At 40.6% G+C, this 27,889-nt stretch overlaps 2 long non-coding RNA genes across 3 annotated transcripts in view; one reads left to right on the top strand and one right to left on the bottom strand.

Moving 5' to 3' along the window:
• Window positions 1–11,091: 11,091 nt before the first annotated feature.
• LOC134485216 (uncharacterized) lies at window positions 11,092–12,507 on the bottom strand. Its single transcript, XR_010063224.1, has 2 exons — window positions 11,784–12,507; window positions 11,092–11,284 (listed from the first exon to the last, which is right to left on the bottom strand). It is a non-coding gene; the product is annotated as an uncharacterized LOC134485216 (long non-coding RNA).
• The window catches only part of LOC102555989 (uncharacterized), a 42,325-nt gene continuing 26,070 nt past the window's right edge, over window positions 11,635–27,889 (top strand). Inside the window, exons 1-2 of one of the 2 annotated variants that reach the window (XR_005499630.2) lie at window positions 11,635–11,885; window positions 13,748–13,874. This is a non-coding gene — a long non-coding RNA (uncharacterized LOC102555989). Of the gene's footprint in view, window positions 11,886–12,574; window positions 12,701–13,747; window positions 13,875–27,889 lie in introns of those variants that run through there. The other variant, XR_350993.5, reaches the window with a different exon arrangement.

Below are 27,889 nucleotides of genomic sequence, written 5' to 3'. Positions count from 1 at the left end.
TAATACATCACTGTGCACATAGAAGAACAGGGTATATCAAGACGTGACATATACTGGTAAAGCATCTGAAACAACTTGGCTAGTCGTATGCTCCTGATTAGGAAAACTGTTTGGCAGTTTAAACAAACACATAATTCATGGGTGTCTGAATAGTTTATGGAAATTCACTGAGCTATATACTTGGGATTTCTTTCTTGTTATATTTTGAATTTACTTAGAATAGAAGATGAGATATGTTTTCAGAATTTTCACTTGATCATGAAATACTTAGCTTTTAAAAAAACCCAGTGGGAAAGTATTCTACCATTCCTCAGGAAATGAAAGAAATAAGTAAGTATGTCATGAATTTTGATAGAGACTTGTTTCCCATAGAGCTGATCAATTTTGAGTGCTCACTCAAAATTTATTTTAATAATTTATTTTAAAAATTTATTTTAATGATTGATTTCTTTGAATCTCGTGATCCAGATTAAGCAATTTGATCCTGCCAATAAAATGAAGGTAACCTTTTGATCCAATCTTGCTTTCTTTTTTCCTTTGCTCTTCCTTTCCTTATTTATCTCTCTTTCAATATTTTTGTTCTCTCCGGAACTGTCTGATTTTTACATTGATAGCCAAGGTTTTATTGTGACACAGCTTACAGTGGATGGTTCAGGGGGTTGGTCTATGAGAGGAGACAAATTAGGCTGTAGTTTGATGGCAGTTGTGTTCTTTCTTGGATGGAACAATGATTGTAATTTGTTCTGGCTGTAGGTAATCTTTCTATGTCCCTTGAAGATGGTGCTCTTTCAGGAGCAGCAAACTTATCTATGCCTCAGGGTAAAGCCGGGGTGACTCTCACGCTGAGGAGAGCAACAGCATATGTGTCCTATGAAGATGAGCTTCTTTCATATAATTAATTATACAATTTCCTGTAGAAACATTTCCAAGCATGCATTTTGGTTTGATTTTTAATATAGGCAGAGCTCATATAATACATACTGTATAGCAAGATACAAATTCAAATTACTTGGGAATAGGCACATTTAAGGCTGTGTTGCCTTTGAAATGAAACGCCCGTTGCTACCCATTTGATCTTCATAAACCTCAGTGTACATTTGAACTCCTTGTTAAAGTATAATCTGCTCTGTGGCCTCTCATACCACACGTTACCCTTCTCAATACCCTTCCTCTAGAATTCCCTCTTTCATTTATTCCTAACAGAGTACCCGATGATTGAGCACCCAAACCATTCATCTATTAATTTATTTATTCATAGCTTATCAAATATTTATTGATAGCTTACTCTGCACCAGTAATAATGCAAGCTGTTGCAGATAATTGGAATTAGGTCACACTCTTGGGCTTCTGAAAGGCCGGAGTCCAGTAATAAAGGCCAATAGATAATACTGAAATGAAGTGAGCTAAAGTCTGTAATACAAGAATCTATCCAGAGAGTGAAGTGGTGAGAGACAGGATTTAGCTTGGTTCTGTAAGCCAAGAAGGCCAGGAAGATGGGGGGGGGGGTTCAGGAGGATCAGGCAGAGGGATGCGGTGGCCAAGGAGATGTGCTTGCATTTTTTCAAGGGTGACTCCCTGTAGGTGAGTTTGGAAAAGGAGACATTCACCTGCTATGGTAGGTGGAAAGCCCAGGGTGATCTAGGAAGGCATCCCGTAGGAACGGACTTGAGTTGCTTGATGCAGACAGTTTAGAAAGGATGGGAAAGGAGGTCAGGCCAGTACCAGCAGCCGATACCATATGTATAAAGGGTTCAGACATTGTCACTGTTTTTCTTCTGTAACTCATTTTCCTCCCAACAACCTATTATAGCAGTTACTATTACTTCCTTTTCACAGACAGTGAAATTGAAGAGCATCAACTTTTACAGTTGCCCGTATATGGTAAGTGGTGATAGTGGTATTTGAATTCCTATTCTTAATTAACATTTTGGAGAAAAAAGATCTTGGAGGCTCTGTGACCATGAACATGAGCTCAATTCTCTATATTACAGAGAGGTTTCTCAGATTTGTAAGAAGGATAGGGTAATAATAAACAGTGTGTGTTAGCCCTCGCATGCAGCATCCACGGGAGAGGCCATATTAGGAAGCCATTTTAGAGCAGCGAGATGAGCTCTTTATTTGTCTGTCTCCTGTCTTGTTTTCAAAATTAACTTAATGAGACTTACAATGCCTAAGTAAGAGGCAGGAAGCTGGACTATCACTAGTTGTAAAAGAGAAGGAGAAAAAAAGGCAAAAGCTGGTTTATAGCTCTATGCTTTTCAGTCACCAAAATATAGATGGAAAAATGATCAATTGACAGTCTCCCCAAGATTACATATGGGAGAGCCAGAGAGTTGGCTCAGTGGTTAAGAGCACTTGTTCTGGCAAAAGGCCTGCATTTGGTTCCCAGCCCCCAGAAGCAAACATCTGTAACTACTTCCAGTTGACCTAATGCCTTCTTCTCAACTGAGTAGGCACCGGGAAGGGATGTGGGGTATATGCATGCATTCAAGTCAAACACACATACACATAAAACCAACAAAACAAACAAACATATAGAGGGAAGAGAGAACAGAAGAAGGGTGTTGTCTTAGTTAGGGCTTTACTGCTGTAAGCAGACACTATGACAAAGGCCAGTCCTATAAAGGATATCTAAATGGGGCTGGCTTATAGGTCCATTATCATCAAGGCAGGAGAATGGCAGCATCCAGGCAGACATGGAGCTGGAGGAGCTAAGAGTTCCACCTCTTGTTCCGAAGGCAGATAGCAAAAGTCTGACCTCCAGACAGCTAGGACAAGGGTATTAAGGCCCATACCTACAGTGACACACCCACTCCAACAAGGCTGCACCTCCTACTAGTGCCACTCACTCTACGGGCCAAGCGTATACAGACCAGCACAGGTGTGTAGGAATACAGATGAATATTTGATACATTTCTGATGACTTTGCATGGTATAGAGGGAGAGATTACAACGGCAAACCTTGAAGTCAGTGTTCTATAACCATTTTTGCCCTGGCTTTAGGGTAGCTATTGGGCTGAGGAGAGATGATTTAGGCTCCTAGATTTTTTTCCCAATCCAGTTAAGTGGAGAGTCCTATGGTTAAACTGTCAAATGATCCAGAAATATAATTGACATTTCCCTACAAAAAACGGTGATGAGAAAGGATATTGATTGCCCATCTTTATTTTATGCATTCGAGCATGCCTGTTTAGCTCGAGGTTAATGTGTGCCGCAGGGTTCAAGGCTCACACACCTTTGGTAAGCCAATATTACTGTAAGGATTAAATTTTCAACTGGACTAAAGTCGATAAGGTCAGATAACTACCAAAACATTCTATTCCATATAGCATGATGAAGTAAACTCTACTCCAGAAAATTACAACGCAGGTGAGACCTAATGGCTGCCTCAGCCACAACTCATGAGAACACACAGAGCGCTCAGTTTGAGCACAGTGGAGCCTTAGTGTAAGAGATAAATCCAGACACCAAAGTGTCTGCATTGGGCAATTAATGTAATATATGGAAATGTTTCACAAAAATTCTTTGAAGTTCTTTGTGATGCCATTTTCTGCACAGCCATTTTCTTTTTAAAGTCCACCTTGATTATAATTAGAAAAAATAGAGTTACTTTGAAGTTGGTGTGATTTTAAAAATTAAAAGTGAAACAGATTAGAATATTTTTATTTATGGGAATATATTAGTGGGATCTATTGCTCAGAACCCTTGTTTTCTCTCGATAGCTGAACAAAATGATCAGAAACCAGCTGTCTACACACAAAATTAAGTTGTTTTTAGCCTAGGATGAATCTGGATGTCAAGCCTATAAGCAGTTCCAGGAAGGCAGCAGGAGTCACAGTTACCCCGAATCTGCTCACTTACACTTCTCTGGGAATGATAAATGTACAGTGTGATTTCTCGTGGAAGGACCATGTTCTTCCTCTCCACCTTCTTCCCACCCCTCCCCCACTTGTGGGGTAAAGTACTGACCCAAGAAACTCTGATTTACCACTTCGTCAAGCAAGAAATTAACATGTAGATCAGAATGCTTTACCCAACACATCACAAAAGATGGTAATTTTGGAGAAACTTTTGAACACTATTTTTATTGGGTTTATTGGGGGAATATTTTATAGAATCATTAAGGAGCAAATAATACCAGTGTTGTTATCATTATTCCACACTTGGGGCATTTGGTCAACTTCCTAATCCATGCACATGTTCATCCTCATGAAGGCAACGAGCTCCCCTAAACACATCTGGATGTAAGAGGAAAGCAACCTTAAATCGGTCTTTCACAGAACCAAAGATATGAAAATATATAGAACAATCCTAACAAAAGGACACTTCCCTTCACGCACATCAGCTCTCTGCTAGCTCAGAATACATTGGCTTAGCAAACAATAACCAAGAAATCCAAGGCAGTTATCAAAGAAAAGATAAGAACAGGTTAATAGGAGACTTGTGAGAGAAATCTGGGAGTTAGTATAATAGATGGAAAGGAAAAACTTTTGACTAGCTGTTGAGAATTTACAGAAAGAATTTAATATTCATTTACGAAAAAATATTAAATATTTTAAAATTATATAAAAATCACTATATAATTTTTTTTTGAGCTGGGGACCGAACCCAGGGCCTTGTGCTTGCTAGGCAAGCGCTCTACCACTGAGCTAAATCCCCAACCCCTTATATAATTTAAATAAATATATAATGCATTACAATTATGCTTTAAACCCCCAGGAAATAAATAACAAACTAAGCAAACTGTGCAGATATCTGATATTAAAATGATGACGCAAAGAATTGTTGACCACATGGCGTCATTGACCTGTGTTTTGTTCTTGCTATTTTTGCTGTTATTTCAACCAGGCTTCAGAACTGTGCTTCATAACAGAGGGCAGTATTCTGTAGATCCCCTCTGACAGTTCTCCTCCCCATTCAGTGTAAGGATTTTCATTTTTAATTTGAAGACAATCTTTTCTCCAACAGTTGTAGGTTTACAGGAGAACTGAATCTCAGCTACAGAGACTTTCTAAAGCATGCCACCTGTCCCCACACTTACATGGCCCCTCACCAGAGTGTTGATGACCAGTGAGTCCACACCAACACACTATCACCCAAATCTATAGTGCATAGCAGGGTGCACTCTGGGTCGTGTGTTTCCGAATTGGGACAAATGGGTAATAACTACGATAATATTAAGCCCAGTATGTTTAGCCATTAAAACCTTCTGCTGGGGTTGGGGATTTAGCTCAGTGGTAGAGCGCTTGCCTAGCAAACGCAAGGCCCTGGGTTCAGTGCCCAGCTCGGAAAAGAAGAAAAAGAAAAAAAAAAGAAAAAAAAAAACCTTCTGCTCCCTCTATTCCTTTTCTACCTCACTATTCTCTACAAAATGCTGCAGCTGCTGCTGGCTGGTGCTATCATTTTTGCCTTCTCAGAATGCTGTCCAGCTGGACCTGTAAGGACCCCTTTCAGGCTGGCTGACACCTTCCATGTAGTAGTATTTCTGTTTCTCCTATCTCTTTCAGTCCTACAAACTCATTGTTTCTTCAACAGCTGTGTGAATCGTCTCTGCTCTGATGTACCGTAGTCCATTTGTCCATCCCATCCTAAGACATTTCGTTGTTTCCAACTATAACTATTTGTGTGCATATTCAAGTCCTTTGTACTTGACACGCAATTACTGACCAGCGTGAGGGGAGTGTTTTTATTTCATGTGATGTCACTAAACTTTCTTGTAAAGTGACTGCAACATCGTGTACTCACCAGTAGTGACCAAGAGTTCCAGTTGCTCCACCACCCTGGCGTCTCCTGTCAATGTCGATGTTCTGGAGTTTGATCGTTCTAGTATAGGCATCGAGAGATCTTCTTCCCTCTTAATTTAGTTTGTATTTCCTTCCTAAAATATGGCGTGGGAGCCCTTTTCACAGGTGGGGCTTCTGTTATCTTCTCAGGGAAGTATTTGATGAGGTCTGAGGGGCATACTTTGCTTGTCTTCTTGCTGTTCAGTTTTATGATAACTTTGTGTGCTTGGATAACCGTCCTTTTTCAATGCGCCCTTCACAATAATTTCTCTAGTCTGCAGCTTGTCTTTCCATTCTCTCTACTGGCTTTTGGTTACTTTTTATATCAATGAACAAAGGGATCTTATCAAGATGGCCTGACTCTGGAGAAGGGGGAGTGCATTCTAAGGAGGGATACATCATGAGCAAGGGGGAAATTCATTGTCTAAGGGGGGAAGCTTTGTGACTTTTAGCTTCTAAAAGTCAAGAAACTTGTTCAAATTTTATATAAATAATATACATTTAAATGTAATTCAGTATGCTTAGATGCTATCACTTTGTGGGAATTTTTCTTCTGATCAGCAACATTGATGTTTTTAAAAGATTTGCTCCATTTTTGTTTGTGTGTGTGTGCATGTGAGTGTGTGGTGTGTGTACGTGTATGTGTGTTTATATGTTTATGTGTGGGATATGCATGCACATGTGTGTGTGGTGTGTCTGTGTGTGTGGTATGTATATGTATATATGTGTTTGTGTGTGTGGTATGTGTGTGTGTAATGTGTGCTTATATGTCTGTATGTGATGTGTGTATGTGTGTATGTGGTGTGTCTCTGTGTGAGTGTGGTATGTGTGTGTTTGTGTGTGGTGTGTATATGTATGAGATGTGTATGTGTCTGTGTGTATGTGGTATGTTTATATTATGTGAATGTCTGTGTGCGCAGTGTGTATGTAAGGTATATATGTGATATGTGTGTGTCTCTGTGTGTGTTGTATATGTATGGTGTGTGTCATGTATGTATGGTATGTGTCATGTATGTATGGTATGTGTCATGTAGGTAGGTATGTGTGTGGTATATCTGTGTATATTTTGTGTGTGTGCGTGGTAGCCTGTGTATACTATATGTGTATGTCTCTGTGTTTGATGTGTCTTGGTATATTGTGAGTGTGTGTGTGTGTGTGTGTGTGTGTGTGTGTGTGTATGAATGTATGTATAGGGAGGATATGTGTATGTGAGTGGAAATACCTGTAGAGGCCAGAAGAGGATGTTGGACCCTAGGAGCTGGAGTTACAGGTAGTTGTCAGCTGTGATTGTGAATACCAAAGTCTGGTCCTCTGGAAAAGCTCTTAATTCCTGAGCCGTCTCTCCAGCCTAATATTGTTATTTTGAATTGTTCATTTTTCCATTAAATTGGCTTACAACTATTTGTAAATATGAATTTTTATTTTTATATATTTTATCAATTAAGTTTAAATTCTTTATATATTTTACTTAATGACTACTAAACTATTGTAGCAATTCTGCCCTAACAGGAAAGGTTTGTTTTTGAATTTAGAGTTAGAAGCATTGGTGACAACTAATCAGATGTGTCAATAAGAAAGCAGTCATTGTCATGGTCACTGACACTTTCAGTAATGCATCAAGCTTTACAAAATAGAAAGAAAATTGCAATTGCTTTCAAGTGTTAGTTTTTTTAAAATTTTGAAAATATGAGATGCAAATGAAAACAATGCGATTTATGATAATAAAGTGATCACAGAGAGATAATAATTAGCATAAATTATGTTGATATTGGATAATGACAAATGCACCTGGAGACTTCAAACAATCACATGCTATGGAGTTGCTGAAGGGAGAGACTGCTACAGGTGGAATGGCAGGGCAGGACGTAGGGTTGGTGGTTAAGGTGCTATTTGAATGGAAAAAAGGAGTCAATTGTGTTATCATGGACAAGAACATCTCATCTACAAAGCTATGAGCTAATAAAATCATGCTGGGATGGACTGCTAAGTTCCTGATAGTGTGTCTGTGTAGCAGTAAGGGAATTGCTGTTATATTGGACTTAGAACACTATAGTCCTCTCTTATCCATAGGGAGGGAGCTGATGGTAGAAGTGGTTTTGAGCTGGCTCTTTCTTCGGGTTGTAGCTAGCAGCATTTGTATTGATCTTAGGCAGCCTGTAGCATATGTAGTTGGGAGAGTAAGTCTGGCTGTCCCGTGTCTTATTTTCTCGTGGGGGAATAAGGAGAAGCGAGCATGGGAAGGTTCCCTCCTGTGTTGGTGCCCAGATCAGCCTGCTGTGTCTGCAAGAAGACTACTTCATAGGCATCAGTGCTCTAGTGTCCCTGGCCCCTCCCCAGTCTCAGGGAACCCCAACCATGTGGTAAAACTGGCACTGCCCAAGTCCGAGTTCAGGCTAGGGTTGTTGCCCCTGGCTGTAGTGGTCTGTCTGGGGCTTAGAGAGGGAGCCTCTCAGCTTCTCTCTGTAGACCCCTCAGATCCACTTAGCTTTAACCTATACATTGTTGAAGCCCTAGAATGCAGCCCCAGTAGTTTATTGGTTTGTGTGTGTGTGTGTGTGTGTGTGTGTGTGTGTGTGTGTGTACTTTTATCTAAGGTTGGTTGGGTTATAAGCCCCATGTTGGGCACCAAATGTGGTAATTTCTTACCCCAATAAGCCCATATTAAAAACACAACTCAGAAATTATATTTATAAATTACATGCCTCAATTGGGCAGATCTATTACTATGCTAATTTATCCCCAGGCTATGAGACCCCTTGCTACTTGTAGCTTCCCCAGGCTATGTGGTTCTGCTCCATCTTCCCTCCACCTCTCCTCCTTGGTTCTCCTCTCTCTCCTCTTCCCTCTCTGATACCTCTAAGTCCCACCTTTCCCTTCCATTGCCCAATTATCGGTTCTAGCCTTTATTTGACCAGTCAGAATGGGAAGAAGGTTCAGTGAGATCACCCAGGTATGTGATCTACTCCTGGGAGTGGGGTGGAGGGGCAGCCCCTCTTGAGGAAGTGGAATTAAGGTCAAAATACAAATAGCACCAGGGTAACCCATAACAGGGAGTCATAAACCAAAGACCCCTGGGGAAAATAGCTTTCAATTAAAAGGGTTTGCATTGATTTAAAATGCTGAGTTTGTAGCACTTTGTTACATGGTAGTGGAAATATACTAGGAGTGTCAAAAAAAAAAAATCAATGGAGGGAGGGCCCCATAGGAGATGTTATCATGTCTGAGTCAGCCAGATTTCTGCTACAAAATAGGAAAAGAACTTCAGATAAAAGATGGTAATGGAGAAGAGGCCACTGGTGTACCGGAGGGTGGTGGATGCCTAGGAATCATGGGATGCTGGGTCAGACTGATGAATAGCCCTAAGGACTTGAAATTCCAGTACTGTTAGAAGAGATAGGAACGAGATGTACAATGAATATATCTTGAGCAGAGGCAAATGGACTGACATCTGGAAGCTGTGTTCCTTCTCTGATAATTTCTGGGGGCATAGTTAGCACAACTTATACAAAAAGTTCTCTAGGGCTGATATCACTTTCTTGATATGAAGTAATTTGTTAGGTTTTTTTTTTTGTTTTTGTTTTTTTTTGTTTTTTGTTTTTTTTGAAGAGGCCGTCTAGAGGAGAGGAAAGAAGTTATATCATTGGAAGCAGAAGGTTGTGTTGGCCTGAGGCCGCTTGAGGAGGCAGGACATGATGAGTTTGACTGAGTTTGACTGTATTTACCCCTTCCTGCCGCAGGGGGTGGGGGTGCCGAGCGCAGGGGCACTGCTGGGGGAGGGAGAAGTGCAGTCTGAGATGTGAGAATGCCAGAGCTGGCTTGGGGGTCCCTGGGCCTGCGATGAAGCCCCAGTCGTGGGGTTCTCAGATTCGTCCGCATCGGGTGCTGCTGGGAGTCTCAGAAGAGCTGAGAACTAAGGCGGGGGGCTGAGTGCTGGGTCTAGCCTGGGCTGGGAGGAAAAAGGGAGTTCGAGCTAGTTCCACGGAGAGAGTCCTTGGCTTGACAGTGGCAGACTAGATGGCGATTGTGGTTGGGAGTGCAGAGAGGCCTTCTACAGGAGGCTAGACTATGGCTCCCCATAGTGGATCCTGAAGAAAAGACAGTCTATGGTCCCAAACTGTTTATTGTCATGGTGCGAAGTGAGTGTGTACAACTGTACCCCCTTCTCAGGGTGGGCCTGAGATTAAATACCTGTTACAGGGAGGAATGTCTGGGAAGGGAATCTTATTGACAATGCCCTCTGAGCCTCTAGGTACCTCATTAGCATGGGGATCTCTGTCTTGAGCCTGCAGGACCACATTTTTCTTTTCTATTGTCTGTCTGAGATGTTAGAGATGCCTCATCTACATGTGGAAGGGCTTGAGGTGTTGTCCTTATGTGACGAAAGGCCACAAATCTATGGGGGGGCTGCTGCTACATGACAGGGACCTGGTGCCAGGAACAGGGGTAGCTCCTACCATCCCTTCAGGGGCTTCAAGCCTTTAGCTGGACCTTACCAGGCTTCCGCTCACAGACCCCACAGTTAGGTATTGTCTTTTTCTTGTCTCCATAGATATGTTCAACCTGTGACTCCCTGTATAGTTATAAATGCAGTAGCTGCCGCCCCCGCCCTCGCCCCCGCCCCTGCCGACACCACTACCACCACCACCACCACCACCACCACCACCACCACCACCATAAAGAGACTTAAGTTGATAGGAGTTTTGTACATGTTTGTGGGTTTTTATTTTTGATAGCTCAGTTGTGTGGTTCTCAAGTGTTAACTTTGTAGATGATATTGTTGTGTTATAATGTCAAAAGAGTATGTCGTGGAGAGATACATACAGCGCACTAGAAAGCTTGCAAACACCAAACCCGGAGATGGTTATAAAGCAGAGAGAGTAAAACTCCCAGGTAATAACCTGACTCTTCTAACCCCTCAGTCTCCTCCTGAAAATCCTTGGTGACTGCCATGGACTTCATGATTAATGGGGAAAAACTGAAAGTGTCCTCTCAAAGACCAAGAGAGAGATGGGTTGTCTGCTTTTGTCTGTTCCATTCAGTATTAGATTAGAAATAGCATCCAGGACATCTAGATAAGAAGTTGAAATTTAAAAAGCATAATGTTGACAAGAAGTAAATTTAAATATAAAAGTATACTAGGAAGTCTCTCAAATCCCAAACTATTGGAGCTGATCAAGAAGTTCAGCGTATCAAGATATCCCTATATAGTCGCTATGAGGACTCCAGAATTGATTTTTAAAACAAGTATACAATTGTTTGAATAAAGCTACTTCTCTATTGTTATGATGAGACACCATGAATAAGGCAATTTAGGAAAGAAAATGTTTAATGTGGATTTTTGGTTTCAGAGGGTTAGAGCCCATCATGCTCAGCAAGGCACAGTGGCAGGGGCAGCTGACGGCTTACATCATGGTAAAGTACACAGAGGCAGAGAGAGGGACCCACTGGGACTGATTTCAACAAGGTCACACCTCCTAATCCTCCCCAAACAGTTCCACCAACTGGAAAACAGAAATTCAAATAAATGAGCTTTCGGGGCCATTCTCATTAAAACTACTACATAAACTATAGATTAAGTGAAATATAAGCCAGGCATAAGATATTATTCAACCTGATCTTGTAATTCTGTTTACTTGAAATTCCCAGTGGCCACACAGAAAACAAAGGGTAAAGGTGTTTTGGAGCTGGAGGCATAGGGCATGAGAAGTCTGTTAGTGGGCATGATGGTAGATAGCCTGTGAACCAAAGGCCCACAGAGCCATATGCTCAGAAATAATTTTTATAAGTGTGTGAATTACATCTGAAACATAAGTCCTTTGTGGAATCCAAGTGTTTTATGATGTAGTGAAAATGGTGGTTTGGATTGAGGCAAGCCTCAAGGTCCAGAAGCCTGGAGTTTCCACAAGCCAGGGGACCTGTGAAAGCTATGGGAACTCAGATATGACGCAGGCCATCCCTTCTGATGTCACCATCATGAAAGCTTTGTAGTTTTAAACTCACTGTGCATTTTGGTGATCGAGGCAACCACACTCCCAGAAGTGGTCTTCAGCTTCTATGTTGAAAGCAAGGACTGAAACACGCGATTTCCATGAATTTAATGGGGTAAGGATGCACCAACTACGGAGGGTGTTCCTAGAGTCTTCTGTTCCTTATTATGGAGGCTCTGATGGAGGGATCCTTAGGAGTGAGGTGGGGCTTTTGGGAGTGAGGGAGAGAAAGTTATGGGGCCACTGCTTAAATTCAGCCTTGAAGATGCTTGGATATCCCTTCCACAAAGCCCCCATCTCTCTTCTCTGTATCTTTATGTAATCTAACTAGGAAGGTTTCTGGTTAGATTCAACTGTAGTCAGACAAAGGAACACAAGCCAGGAGGCTCCTACCAACACGCCCCTCCCTCCCCAGCCACTGAGTGATTCTTGCATCCCCACTGTGCCAGTATTGCCCCCTACAGTCTGCTCCAGTGACTGTGCCTTTGTACCCTGCTGTCACTCTGACTACATTCTTTGTTGTTTCCCTGCCTACTCATTTTTAAAGCCTGCATTTAGAGTCAATTCCTAGAGACCTCTTGGGGTGCCTGTCATCCTTTCCACTCTTGGGCTTCCTTTGAGCATATTGTCACTGAAGCTCTGTGTGTATAGCAACAATAGATACATAGATTAAGTCTGAGAACACCTTGGGGACAGAACTCCTTCTTGCTGTTCCTGGTGCCTTCTTAGCAAAATCTGATCCACCGTGGTCCTTCTGTGCTCACAAGCATTCCAGAACCGTAATCCATTGTGGTCCTTCCATGCTCGCATTCCAGAACCACACTTAGGGTTGTGAGCATTCCTATGACCTCGTGTGAATCATTACAGATAGACTAAAGACCACCTCAAGAAAGTAAATTACGATCCAAGAACATCTATTAAAGATCGAATGTGAGCTCTATTTGTAGGTCTTGTAGGTCTAGTATAAAGAACATCCTTTTTTTTTTTACATTTAAGTTACTTGCAGAGTGATTTAAAATCTAATTACCATGAAGAGTGTTTTTCCACCAATCAACGAATATGATGAAATTTGGTCAAAGTTTTTCTATCTGGTTACTGAAATGATAGTGTCTAAGATATTAAGGAGACCTAGGACTAAGAGTTTGTGAAAGCTGGGCATGGTGGCACACACCTTTAACCACACTACTCAGGCCTGAATCTCTGTGAGTTTAAGGTCAGCCTGCTCTAAGAAGTGAGTTACAGGCCAGGCTGGGACATACAATGAGACTGTCTCAAACAACTTATGTGATTCAACATACCTAAAGTTTTCATTAATCATTTTCTTGTTAAACAGTATTTTAAACGTATGTATAAAGCATATTTTATTCATATAAATGAATGTATACCAGAGCATTGTATGTATGGGGGGGATGTCTAGCCTTAGGATATAGTCTTCCCAACATAATACAAACAATCAAAAGCTCTATATCAGAATATAAGGCATAGGGAGAAAAATAGGGTGGAGGGTGGAGGAATATTTGCTAGGGAGGCTGCTAGAGATTGGATTTTGAATGTGCTCAAAGGCCAAAGGGAAACCCTGCATCCCTTGGTAGACACAGACAGGACGGTGTAGAACCTCTACAAAGTAGATCCTTGTCAGAGGCCTTCAAGGATACTGTGGGACCCTCCTGGGTCCCCAGCAGTGTTTGAGCCCTGCTGAAGCCCTAGGGATGCATGTAGAAGCCTTTTGTTCCTAACAAAGGAACGCCCTGGCCCTGAAGCGACACACCTGGGTGGCACACCTGGGTGGTAATCGGTTCCTGTCTTTTGTTCCTCTTTCTTTGTTCCTGAGGGCTTATGTCGGTTTTCCCATGGTGCTTCCTGGAATTTTCCACCCGGTGAACTTGGAGTATATATTCGGTGAATCAAGCACAAGATTTGGCATTCTCGTTACACAAATGACCAGAGTATGTGTTTGTTTTTTTTAAAACCTCACAGGCCTGTGCCCGGCTCTTGGTACCGTGCCAGCGCAGGCACCGAGACCTTAGTCCCCTCCTTGACCACGTTTGTTTCCTGGCCATCCATTGAAGAGGCTTTCTTAGCCACAAGCTTCTCCTGAGATGGGGTAAGAGACCAAGGTGCTTAGTCACACGCTCAAAGCAGCAGAACCAATGGGTTATGGGCTGAAACTCTGAAACCTGAGCCAAAATAGCCCTTTTTTTCTCTTTGAAAATTGATGATGACAGTATTTCATCGTCGTGTCAGTAAGCCGACTAAGACAGTCTCCCAGGTTTGTGATTGACTGTATACTCAGAGTTTCCCTTTATGCACACATAGCAAGTTCTGGTTTTATCAGGAAGATTTATGAGATAGGAATGAAAGAAAACAAGCTCATAAAATCAGGGTAGAATGGTGGTTACCAGAGGCTGGAGATAATGGAAAGAGGTTGATCAATTTTGTTTACAATCAATATGTTGACTAAGCATGGTAGAACACACCTATAGTCCCTGCATTTGGGATGACCTTAGTTTGAGTCCATCCTCATCTACAGCATGAGACACTGTCTCAAACCTCCCCTCCAGAAACAAGTTCAAGAGATTTTCTTGGATATCGAGGTGACTATAGTTAAAAGCATTGGTGTTTGTGTGAAAATTGCTGAATGATATATATGTATAAACATTTATAAATATGTATATATGTATATTCGCGTATGTGTAAAATATATGTATGTATGGTATATATGTGAAAAATTTTGAGGGTAAATAATATTCAAAAGAATGTTTTTTTCACATTCAAAAAAATAATTACGATAACATGATGCTCACATTAAATAGTTTGTTTTAGCTATCCCACATGTAAAACCACCCTAGAACATTATGGCATATTCCATAAATCTACGCAGTTCTGATCATCAGTTAAATAAAGATATTATTGACTAGAGGGTATTATTAGACATAGTTAAGGTCAACACATATAAAATATATACTAAAGATGTTTTTCCTATTGACAGTAAGATGTGTATTTCGCTGGTGAAGTAAATCCCTGAGAAATAGTTATTTTAAAAGATATAAATTTAAAAATTTTAATATATATATATGCGTGTGTGTGTGTGTGTGTGTGTGTGTGTGTGTGTCAGAGTAGGGACTTTGGAAGAAACATACCATAGGAATTTTGAATGTATATTCATTTATTTTCTATTGGAATCTATGCAAATTCTGAGGGAATGTGGGAATTCAGGCACACTCAGCTTTAGTGCCCTCATTTTTTATGACGGCCTTAACAAATTCAGTGCCAATACATTCTACTAATTCTCCAGAGTCAGGATCTATGGGGCTGGAAGAATGCATGTGGTTCATTTCCTGTGGCTTCCAGCTTAAGATAGTACTAAGTCATTGCCAAGTTAAAGCATCTGATGTATATGCTACACTCATGTTTAATGTAAAACCAACCAGTATTGTCTTTTCTTACCACCAATGTACATTAATTACTTGGGAGAAATAAAAATTATGTGGATAAGTGCAACATAGCCTGTAATTCTAGAAAAAGCCGATAATGTTATTAAAATTATGTCTGTATTTCCAGACACACACACACACACACACACACAGTTTCCAAATATGTATATTGTTTCTAAGTATATGTATTTTTGTAAAAGCTATATTGCATAAAACATTTTTCACTTTAAAATATACCAGAAACAACTATCCATGTTAATATTTTTATAATTTCATAGTCTTCCTTTATGCACATGAACTATAATCTATTTAATTAATCCCCTATTGCTTGACATTTAATTTTTTTCCAATTTTTCAAAAGTGCAAGCAACAGGGTAATGAATAGAATTGCAATTAAATCTTTCCACACATCTTTTCATATTCCAAGGACACACTTACCAAATGGAAATTATGAAGTCAAATGGCAAGGTTATTTTAAAAACTTTCAATATATATTAGCAAATTGGCCTTCTGCATTTCTGTCATTTAAGCTCTTCCTCCATTTGAGGGCCTTCTCTCTGCATCTTAACCCACACGCATGGAAACACTGAAAGTGTTTACATGTTTGGTCAACAAAAAAAATTCCTTCTTAACTTGTGAGCCGTTAAAGCTCTCCTCTCTTACATTACGGCTCAGGGTCTTCTCTGGTTTTAACTTTATTATCAGGCCTGAAAACTGTATATGAATAGTACAAACTTTATAGCTACTTGCACATATTTGGGGGGAAATACTTTTAATTTATTAGATAAGTCTTTACTGGTATTTTTTTGGGGGGAGCAGCGACAGATCTAGATGTGACCATTTCTATTCCTCCGATATTATCCAACTCTATGACAATTAAATAAGTAATCTCATTTGTACTTTCTAAAATTAAAATGTCATTCTGATTGTTGAGAAGCTTGCCAATGCGGTGAGAACAGCAATCTAAGCGGTTAAGACCTTTGTGTGGATATGGTTAATGCTTTATTAGGTCAGATCTTTGAGTGACAGTTACTGAAGGACTCTTGATTTTCTTGTAAAGTGAAAAGGGACACAGAGCTGTCCTTCGGCTGCCTGTGAGACCCTCTGAGAGACCCATCTGGTCATCATCCCCCTTCCTCAAACCTAGAAATTCTGGAAAGTTCTGAGAAAAGAGCTGGAGTGTGAGGGACGACAGCAAAGCACCTCCTAGCTTTCCCCTCCAAAGTAAATACTGAAAATGATCTACAGTTTACAGTTTAGGTGGTTTTGTAAAACAATCAGAGTCCTAGCACGGATGGTCAAAGTCCCAACATGGATGAGAAATGGGCTCTTGAAGTCCCACCCCTAACTGGGGAGTGTCTGTCAGTTAGAGGCTCCTGAGGTGGGGGTGGTCCGTTTCCTTGAAGCATGCATCCTGATTGGCTATCCATTCTCAGGAGGTAATTCTCTACCCATGCACACACAGAAACACTCAATATACTCAGTCTTTTCTTTTTTTAAAGCACATGTAGAGAGAAAAGTGGGAGGTAGAGATAAAGAATAAGTTGGAGAGGGGGAAATGTGGTTGAATTTGATCAGAACACATTGTATTGCATGTCTGATTTCTCAAATAAAATCGTAAAAATTGGATTGTGGATTTACTTCTGGGTCCTCTATTCTGTCCCTTGGGCTTTCATCTTTGTTTTTGTGACACTGCAGTGTTGCTTTTGGTTCTACGCTCAGCAGTATAATTTGAAATTGGGTATAGTACTGACCCCATCATTGCTCATGTTGAAGGGGGTCTATGGGGTCTATACGTTCCACTTTGTCTCCACCCGGAAACTAGGCCATAGATCATCTGCTTCAGGAGCTGACCATGAAACTAGGCCATAGACCATCTGTTCCAGCAGCAGATCCCAAAGTCCAGGAACAAGACAATAAAATCTCCCACCGAAACATCCTGACAATGGGAGATATCTTAACCCAGGATAGGTCCTCTGTGCCGCGCAGCCCATCCTGTGGTTAATCATTCACGACACAGGAATGCAGTCCATCTGGGGCATCCCAGCACCCACCAATGAGGTTTTAGATTATCTAACCCTAACACAGTAGCCAATCAAAATTGTCCTAATGTCAGGGCTTTGGCCCCTACCAGTCACATTAGAGATTACCTAATCCTTCTGGAAAATTCCCCCAGTTCCCTTTAAAAGAGGCCTGAGCGTCTTTGTGTGGGTCGACATTTTGATGCAGTGGTGACCCCTGCAGAGTAATCGCTCTTTGTTCTTGCACACTATTTGAATCTGGGGTTGTCCTTCAGTGATTCCAGGGTCTTTGTGCCTCTATATGCACTTTGGGAAATTGCTGATTGGGAAATCTGTTAGGAATGTGACTGGACTTTGGGGGGAGATGGTGTGGAACTCTAGATCACTGCTGCTAATAAGCCGTTCACACAGCATTAACTCTACCCATATAGGAGGTCTTGTCACTTTCTTCTACTTTCTTTTTTTCCTCTAGTGTTTTACACTTTTTATTTTAAGGGACTTCCTTAATTAAGTTTCTTCCTGGGTATTTTTCTGAAACTGTGGGGAAATGCTGCTAATTAATGTCGAAATCTACCAAGTCTTCTGAGCTCTGTGCAAAATGGGGGACTCCCTTTACCAGCAGGGCATTCCCCTGCTCTGACCTTCTCTGGGAATCCTGAAACCCCATACCCTCAACCTGAATGTCACCTGGCCTTAGTGACATTACAGAGGCTCAGCTTCCTTTCTCCTGATAAGAACCTGTTGAGCAAGCAGGTTCCTGGGATGTCTCTCCGTACAAATGAGTCATTCTTTGGAGCCCTGACCTGTAGCCAATAATACGTACCCACTCTAGAAATCACTAATCCGATTCCTCAAAACGACACAATGCTTGATTCACTCGGAGTAAAGTTGAACTGCCTCTCTGATGCTAATTTCTGTAGTCATTTGGATCATACTCATGGGCAGTTTGAACCCTGTCCTTCCAATCTGTTCCCTTTGTTTTAACGGACTTGTGGCCAACAGCCCCGGGAAGAAAAGTCCACATGAAACTGTTTTGCATGCATTTATTTTCCAGTCTTGTATCTCCATGTTTTTGTTACTAGTATATAAGGAAGCTACAGCTTCTGTGTGCTGCTGCTTTGTTGAAAGTGTTTATCCATTCTAAGAATGTGGAGCCTTTAGGGACTCTTGGGTATAATTTATCATCTGCAAAATGGGATCACTTGTCTGCCATTCCTATTTCTATCCGTGGCTCTTTATCCTGCATTATTGTTCTAGTTGACACTTCAAGCACTGTATTAAATACGCCTAGAAAGAGCTGACATCTTTGTCTCCATTCTAAGTTTAGAGGAAATTCTTTAAGCTTTCCTTCTGTGGTGAAATATTGGTTGTGTATTCGTCACAGGTAACATTCATTATCTTGAGTTATGTTCCTTCTACCCCAGATGGTTTTTCAGGGATTCTATTACAATCTTGAACTTTGTCAAAGGCCTTTTATAAATCTATAAATCTTTTAAGATATATAACTCTATTAAGAGTCTGGCCTATTGTTATATTGAAATTATTATTTTACATGTGTGAAACCTCCTTGTTTCCATAGAATGTGAAAAGATCGACACTTTTTCCTGTGTTTTTGACTTCAGTTTGCAAGAAATCAGTCTGTAGTTTTTGTTTTCTTTCCTTTCTTCTTTTTTCTTTTCTTTCTTTTTCTTCCTTCCTTTCTTTTGCATCTTACCCAGTTTGCATAATAGATTAGCATTTTCCCCCTGTCTGTTCCATGGGACAGTTTGAAAGAAGTTGGTGGGATTATTATTTAAGTGTCTGGCAAAATCCAGCAGTAAGTTACTGTCTCTTTAACATTGGGAAAATTTTTATTAGTGCTTATGTATCATCTTTTGTATTTTCTTGTACTTGTTTAGACTTGTGTTGTGATCTCAAATATGATATAGTATGAAAAAGTCATATACTGATGAAAAGAATATATGTTAGGGCTGTTAATGAAATAGTATATATCTATCAAGTCCATTTGATCTATAATATTATTTAATTTTGATGTTTGCTTGTCAGTATTTTTGTATGGTGAGAGCTGGGTACTGACGTCACCACTATTGTATTGAGGTCAGTATATGTTTTTATAGCCGTTAATGGTTCTTTGTGACAATGCAGGTGTTAATTTTCGGTATGCATGCTAAGAATTATATATCCTCTTATCTTTCTTTTATGACTACCCTTTGTTTAATACCTGCTTCTCAGTATTAATATAGCTGTGTGCACTTGCTCTTGAGTTCTACTTGCCTGAAATATCTTTTTCCATTCCCTTATTTAACAGCTGTATTTGTCTATATCAATTTAGTGTGGATCAAGGCTTTTATTCCAATCTGCTAGTTTATCTATTTTGGCTAGGAAACTAAAAACATTAAAATCAGTGTGACCACTGAAAATATGTATTAATTCTTATCATTTGTTTGTTTTGTAATCTTTTTTTTCTTTTCTTTTTTTTTTCGGAGCTGGGGACCGAACCCAGGGCATTGTGCTTGCTAGGGAAGCGCTCTACCACTGAGCTAAATTCCCAACCCCTGTTCTGTAATCTTTTTATTGCATTAACCTAATGCCCTACCTAATGTTCTGGCACAATTTTTTTTTATATTATATTGATTTTTTATATCATTTGAGATGTTTGTTTTATTATATATATTAATCTTTTTAAAGTGTTAAATATAATTATGTCAGTTTCCCTTTCCCCATTCCTTCCCTCCAGCCCCTCCTATGTACCCCACCCCTTCATCCCTCTCTTCTCTGGCCTCATGGATTTGTTTATTATTTTCTTCCAAATGTCAGACTCTTTCATATATTTCCTGCAGTGCTGGATTAGCAATCATGAAATTTTTAGCTTTTGTTCTTAGATTTTTTTCTTTCTTAATCAATTCTGAGGTATAGCTTTGCTTAATACAATAATTCTGGTTAGCAAATATCATATTTGCAGCTTAAAATGCAGCCCTGCATACCCTCCTACCCTTCTAGCCTGTAGAGCATCTCTTGGAAACCAACTATTACTCTGTTGGGTATTTCTTTAAATGTGACTTCATGCTTATAGCTTAGAGCTTTCATGTTTTTTGTTGTTTGCATAGTCAGTATCTTTTTTGTTAAAGACAGGCTTTGCCTGTGTAGCCCTGGCTGTCCTGGAACTTGTTCTTCAGACCAGGCTGGCCTCGAACTCACAGAGATCCACTGTCCTCTGCCTCCTTAGTGCTGGGAGTAAAGGCACGAGTCACCACTGTCTATCTTAGTGCGTTAACTGTGATGTGACATAGGAAGATTCCTTCTAGGTCTTCATAGTTTGCTGTCTAAAAGCTTCCCCTCCCTGGATGATTATATTTATATATTTGGGAACTTTCTGCTATATTTTATTGAATATATTTTCTGTGTCTTTAGCTTGTACACACACAAACACACACATACCCAAACACACACATATTCTCTGTCTCTGTGTCTCTCTCTCACACACACACACATTCTCTGTCTCTTTCTGTCTCTCTGTCTCTCTGTCTCTCTGTCTCTCTCTCTCTATCTCTCTCTCTCTCTCTCTCTCACACACACACACACACACACACACACTATTCTGTGCTTGACTTCATAAATTTGGTCTGTGCGCAACTTTCCAAAGGTCTTATATATTCTCTTTATACTTTATTAGTTATTGTTTGAATGTTCTGATTCATGTCTTATCTTCAAGCTCTGATATTCTGTCCTCCAATTGATCCATTCTACTGGTAAGACTTTCCACTGACTTTCTATTAGCTGTCTGGAGCTTCTTATTTCCAAGATTTCATTTTGACTTTTTTTTATTTCTATGTCTATGGGATTTAGCTTTAGCGTCTTCTTGTTAAATATAATTATAATCATTCTTTGAGATTTTTGCCTGGCATTTCATTGGCTTCATACTCTTTGAAATCCATTTCCATGAGACTGCTTTTATAGAAGTCATACTGACTTAATTTTTCATTATCTCTGGTGTTTCTACATTGGCACCTGTGCATCTGAGATTAAGTAATTGGTTCGACTTTTTAAATCACTAATTCCTTTTAGTTGAGGTATTTACAATATTCTAGTAGGGTTCGTTTGTTATAGCTTTGAGATATATAGCATTTCTTGTCTCTCTCATGCCCTGTCACTCCCACCCCTCTACCCTCCACCTGTAGCTAGTTTACTTATTTTCATGTTGAGATGGGGAAGGGAGGACATGTGGAGCTCTCCATGGTTCTGACTTGAAGAATTTTTATTTTCTCCTATGATAAAGGGCTGCAGGCCAGTTCTAAGTACAGCTGTCATACACTTGTTCCCAGAGTAATATAGATGTGGAACTGATGACTGTAAGGCCACCTAACTTTGGCCCTAGCAGGGATCTTTTCAAGACGGTTTCTTGGCACTCTTCTAGTGGGATACTGAGAGATTTTCTTTCTGGCACCTGTACTCTGCAGACCCCAGGCTTCCTGTGTGGTTGGGCTGTAAAACTGTTCAGTGATGATTGGTCCACTGTTAACCCTGCTGTCTGAGTCTCCATAGGTTCCCCTCATCTCTTTTATGTTCAGTCCTCACTCTGCTGTGTGTCTTTGGTCTTTTGTCATCTAGCCCTCCCTTCTGCCCTCTGAGTTATCTGGAACTGAGGGCACGGTACCCATTAACTGAGCATTTCTGTGTTTAGGCTTTTCACCCTCTGCAATTGCATTCACTTTGCATTTGAAGCTGAATACCCCATACCAGACTACTTCTTGTTCTCTTACACTTTCTAATGTGTTGGTTGTTTTTGTTGTTTTTTGTCATTGTTGTTGTTTGTTTGTTTGTTGGCACTAGAATTTCAGTGTTTGCCCTGCATTCTGTAACCTATCTAGGGTATGACTACACTCCAATCCATTACCCAAGAGTCTAGAAGCAGACATATGGATGTCATTCACAGAATTCCTTATTCCATTTCATAGTTTCTCTTAAAAGTCAGCACTTAATTAGCAGCTCTTTAGAGGAAAAACTTTTTCATGCTGAGGGAAGAGGGCAAGTTCTTTGTTATGTTGTCTTTCCTTTGCAGATCTTTCCAGAAAAATTAGCAAATAAACCCCACCACATTTCTCTATCTTTAATTCTAGTAAATGGTTCAATTTTTCTTACTCCAGTAACACAAGCTACACAATGCACATTGCTAAGCATCTTTCAAATAGATAATTACCTGTGTGCATTTCTAATCTACAGTGTTTTCTCAAAGATCCTGGGGTGAATCTTTCTGCAGTCATCACAACTCTTTATCGACCCCAGCACCATGTATGGCTGGATCAGTGCTTGAAATAAGTGGAACTATATTCTTATACTCTTCCATCAATCCTCCATCTACACTGTTTACTACCACAGACTTCTAGTGAGTCTCTTTTTTAGATTACAGCATGATCTCATTGCCTCAAATAACCAACATCTCTTAATACTATCAACTTAGGGCCTGGATGTTCATCATATAAATTTCGGGAGAATGCACACACGTCAAGTGTAGCTTTATCATATATAAGTTGTGTAGTCCTGGTGCTTCTCTTCTTCCTGTCTTGATTAAAACACCTATAAAGTTAGGATAAGCATATTACCCATGTCATGAGCATTGGGATGATTAGGAATCGATGCGCTGGAAGGTCTTAGACCATTGCTAGGGAAGTAGTCAGCGAACATCATCATCGGTCAGCTTTTCTAAACCTAAAGTACTCCCCATTATGTCACACAGTCCTTCAGCTTTATCATCTTATTAAGGACAATCACAGATGTGAAAACAGGAGTGTTTCCAAGGAGACAGACCTAGTGAGTTCTATCACCCTGATTCAAATCTAGGCTGTCCTCATCTTGCTCTGCTTTCGTGGAGGGTCTCATCTTTACTTTGGAAAATGTTCTTTTGTCATTTTATCTTCCTGCTGTATTGGGTTTGTAAATCATTTACCCCTTTTCCATCTTTTTGTCTATTCTGAAGGAGCTTAAATAGCATATAAATTGCCTCTTTCTAAAACACTGGATAAAATATTCCTTGTAAAAATTATTAGAGCTCCAGGATTCTCTTGGAAGAAATTCTACTGAATCGTCTTCATTTTTTCCCCCTGAACCAGGGCAGAGTCTTGATTTACATAATGGAAGCATCATGTGCCATGTGTACAGCGTTGAGATGGAGGGGATAAGGAGGGGCCTTGGAGAGAAGGCCATGAATAAGTCACTGCTAGGATCACCAATGGAAGCAGGCAGGGAGAGTTCAAGGGTATGTGGAATGAATAAAGCTATCAAGAAAGCTATTTTTAATTCATAGCTGACAGGGTGGTTCTTGTGGCCCAGTGATCTCATTCTCTTCAAATAAGACTTTGAAATAGGCTTTTAAGAGTAGCCGAAATTGAGTCGAGGAGGGAGCCTTTGATCACAAACAAAACACACTGAAAACAGATACCTAGAACTTTTGGGCTGAGATTTGGAAGTCCTTTCCTTTGTCCTTCCTCTTTGCCTTTCTGCTTCATTCAGAAGGAGAATTAATGTGCACAGTGATGAGGACAGCCTTTCTGGGCTATGGAGGCAAAGTAGGCTTTGGTAATCCTTGAACAGCCAAGTCTCTGTTCCCCATTCATTCACAGGGCAAGGAGAATCACATAGCCATGAGGAGAAGATGTGGTAAAGTCTTTAAAAATGTTCAGCACAGGTCACAAAGAGCTCATTTCCCCCCATATCTCATTATACCGAGTAGCTGCTGTCAGTCAAAATTGGGAACATTAATAACAGCAAATCAAAGTTTTTAAAATACCCACTCCAATCTGCCTATGCATACTGATGTCTTACCCATCAGCACCCCCGATAAGCCTCATTCCTGGGCTGGCCATGTTCACTCATAACTTTTTCTGTCACTGCCCTTGGCACAGGCGGTTTCCCCTGCTTGGATTAATCTTTCCCTGCTGCCCCCTTTTCTTTTTTGCTTCCCACTTGGCAAGCATTTATTTTCACTCTAATGCTTGATTCCAATGCTACATCACCTGTGAAAGGTTTCCCAGGCCAAAATTGCTTTCATGCTTTGCTGGGGGTTTATAGCAGTTGGAACCACACTTTTCTGCAGAGCTCTCTCTCTCTCTCTCTCTCAGCTTTAGCTACAATTTATTTATTTTTACATCTTCCCTTAGTGGCAATAAACAGTGAACAGCAGATAACAGATGTTCATAAGTGCTAGTGCGTGTACATGTATGAAATAATCTCTCACTAAAGGTGGCGGTTGCACACATCTGCTGTGGGGTGGAAACAAAAAAGGCATTCCCAGAGCAGCTCTTGACAACAAACTTTTGTGTCAAGGGAAGCTCCCATTGTGTGTTCTTATGGCTGATGGATTTGCATCAGAGCCGATCTTAACTAGGTGACTATGAACTGATAGTAACTGGCACCTGTAACTGCAGTGAGACCTGGTGTGACCGTAAAGTCTGTGCAGAGAAAGTAAAGAAGATGGTACTTGATTAGCTTACAGAGGCCTTTGCAATGAAATCCAGTTTAAATCTGAGATGATCAGATAATTTAGTGGAAAGGAGAGAGTTTTATCATCCTACAAAGAAATAAGGAGAGTCAGGCATGGGATTCAGATCTGTAATCCTAGCCTATGGGAGGTTAAGCAAAGGAATTGCCTTGAGTTTGGAACCATCGTGGCTTAGGTAGCAAGACCTTGTCTGAAAAACACAAGACCATAGCATCAACAAACAAAACAGAGAGAAGAGAGGTGGGTCAGTGTGTTGACTCAGTGTGTAAAGGTGTTTGCCAAGAAGCCTAAATGACCTGGATCTGATCACTCCAGAAGAAGAAAGCCAACTCCTGAAAGTTGGCCTCTAAATTCCACCCACACGACACAGCATACATGTATGTGTACATGCATATAATAAAACATATGAAAACTTTAAAAAGGCGAGGAAGGCAGCTTTTCTTGATCGATTATTTACAGATCTAAGCCATTTGCCAGTGCTGAAAAAAGAGTTGAACATCAGCTAAAGAGAGGGCAGGGCTTTGTTATTGTGTTATCTGTTTCACTTAGAACAAATTGACAACGTTATCAGTAAGGCTCTGGGATTCTGTGTCTTCGTAATAGGGTCTAGGAGGCTGACAGACGGTTATGACTTAGTGGATCTGGGTATTTAATGAAAACAGCATTTATGAAGTGTATTTCATTCAAACAATAAGTTTGTCTTTTGTAGAAAATATTTGGGATTAAAAAAAAAAAGCCGCGGGGCTGGGGATTTAGCTCAGTGGTAGAGCGCTTGCCTAGGAAGCGCAAGGCCCTGGGTTCGGTCCCCAGCCCCGAAAAAAGAACCAAAAAAAAAAAAAAAAAGCCGCTCCTTTTCCTGGGAGACTTAGCAACTAGACTTTCTGTCACTTTCCATTTTCAGAAAACAAACAAACAAACATCAAGGACAAACAAACCCCAGAGAATTGCTATCATAACCCGGTAAATAAATCTGAGGGGGCATGGGGTTCCTCAGTAAGCTTTTGGGGTCCTGGCATAGTAGTTCATTGAGGAAAAAATGAATATAAATGCTGGTTATACAAGAGTTTAAATATTCAGTATGAAATTGGTTTCAGTGTTCCTGTGCTTTCTTTGTTTCTGCTGTGGCCAGGGGTTGAGGCTAGGTACCCAAGAAAAGTGGGAATTCTAGAAAATCCATTCCTAAAGCTCATCTGAGGGTTACAAAGGCAGATCTGCTTTCGTCCGCTTTGACTGGACGGTGGGCATGGAGTGTTTGCATTGGCACCATGTCCATTCTTGTTAACTCAACGAGTTGGTTTTTGCTGTGCGCTAAATCTTTTCCCGGGTACCAAAGAAGAAGAGAACACAGTGTTTACCCTTGAGAACCCATGTATTTTGGAAAATGGATAAGACCAGGAAAGAATAGGCAAGCAAACCAAGTGGCATAAGAGGGTACATGGTGCTATTTAATTATCAAGGAGAGGGGAAGAATGCTTGGCACTTAGGAACAATCATGGACCGCTATGTGGGGGTGGAGGCATGTGGAGTGGACTTGGCTAAATTAGGTAATACTTTTAGTGGTGGAGAGAAGGCTCATTTGGTAAAGTATTTGCCACTCAAGCATGAGAACTTGAGTTCAGGCCCCCTAGGACCTACCTTAAAACACCATATGCATCAGTGTGTGCTTGTATTGTAGTCTGGGGAGGTGAAGAAAAGAGTCCCTGGAGCTTAGTGCAGGACTAATCTTGCCAACTGCTTGGTGGCAGACCATGTCAAAACAGTAAAATAGAAAATGATAGAGGAAGGCACCTGACCTTTAACCTTCAATGCACATGCACACACATGTGCACACACCCAAGAACACCACTTCCCTTTTCTACCATTATCCTTGTCACTACTATAATTATGAGCCACTTGGCACACATTTGACAGTGTCTTTGGAAGAAGAGGGAACAGGTTTAGAGGGTAATGGCTGCTGTATCAGAAGGTAGTTTGCCCTCCAGTAGGGGATACTGTTCTTTTCCATGGGGTGGGAATCTTGGAGCACTTCACTCATTCTTAGCCACAATGCCAAGGAATGATTCTTCAGGAGGAGCAGGGTGTTTCAACCATACATCTGTGCTACATTGTTTATAACCTACAGGTTTGTAGTGGTTTGAGCTCATGTTCCTTGGCATAAGCAGTCAGTAGGGAGATGCTGTCGCAGCTGTCCCGATGACATGCCGGGAGACTACCAAGTGGGCAACATCTGAAGACTCTGGCTGCTTCCCCAGACCTGAAACCAAAGCATGAGCCATCAAAGTGGGATGCTGGAAAGCTGGACTTCATCCAAACCAAAACCTCTGATCTCTGCAAGTTCTGTGCCGAGGATGAAAAGCCAAGCAATGAAGGGGGAGAGAATTGGAGAGGGAAGCACATTTGACAGAGGACCACAATCAAGAACCAGTGCAAGTCAAAAGAGGGTAAAGGCATGAGCGGACAGACATTCCACTGAAGATCTGTAGGTGACAAGTAAATACAGGACACCTGTCATCATTATCCCTCTTAGAAAGGCGAGCTCATCCCATGATGAGGTTCTACCACAGAGCTATCAAGATGTCAGTCATGAAAAGAGCAGCAGCACCAAATGTCATTAAGGATATGGAGAAATGGACCTTGCATCCATTACTGCCGGGATGCTAAACGATACAGTCACCCTAGAAACCAAGTGGGCAGAAGATTTCATATATAATCAAGCAAACAAACAAGTAAATAAAGTTATATGCAATCACCTTAAGAATTGAACCCTTGGGCAATTGTCTAATGAAAATATTTATATTCATATAAATTTGTACGTGACTATCCATAACAAATTTATTAGTAGTAACAGCCCCGAGCCAAAAGTGACTTAGATAAATGACTTCATATTTGAATGGTTCTACAAGCTGTAGTAGCTTCCATATCATACCACAGGACTTACAGAAAGAAAAAAAAAGAACCAGTGACTGATACCTGCAACATGGTATCTTCTTGTTCATGATCTTAGCTGGATCTCCAGGGAGCATTAGCAAGCTTGAAGGCCAGTACTAGATGACTCGTTGTACACAACATTGTGATATGACAATATTTTAGAAACAGAAAGAAGACCTTTTTTGTTCAAAATCATACTAAATTTTATGAACCAACAATGTCTCATACATTCCAACCTGTG

This window comes from Rattus norvegicus, chromosome 1 (assembly GCF_036323735.1).
Source record: "Rattus norvegicus strain BN/NHsdMcwi chromosome 1, GRCr8, whole genome shotgun sequence".
In the NCBI taxonomy this organism is placed as follows: Eukaryota; Metazoa; Chordata; class Mammalia; order Rodentia; family Muridae; genus Rattus; species Rattus norvegicus.
Note: the sequence above shows the minus strand (reverse complement) of the source record. Positions and strands in the feature narration are given on the sequence as shown.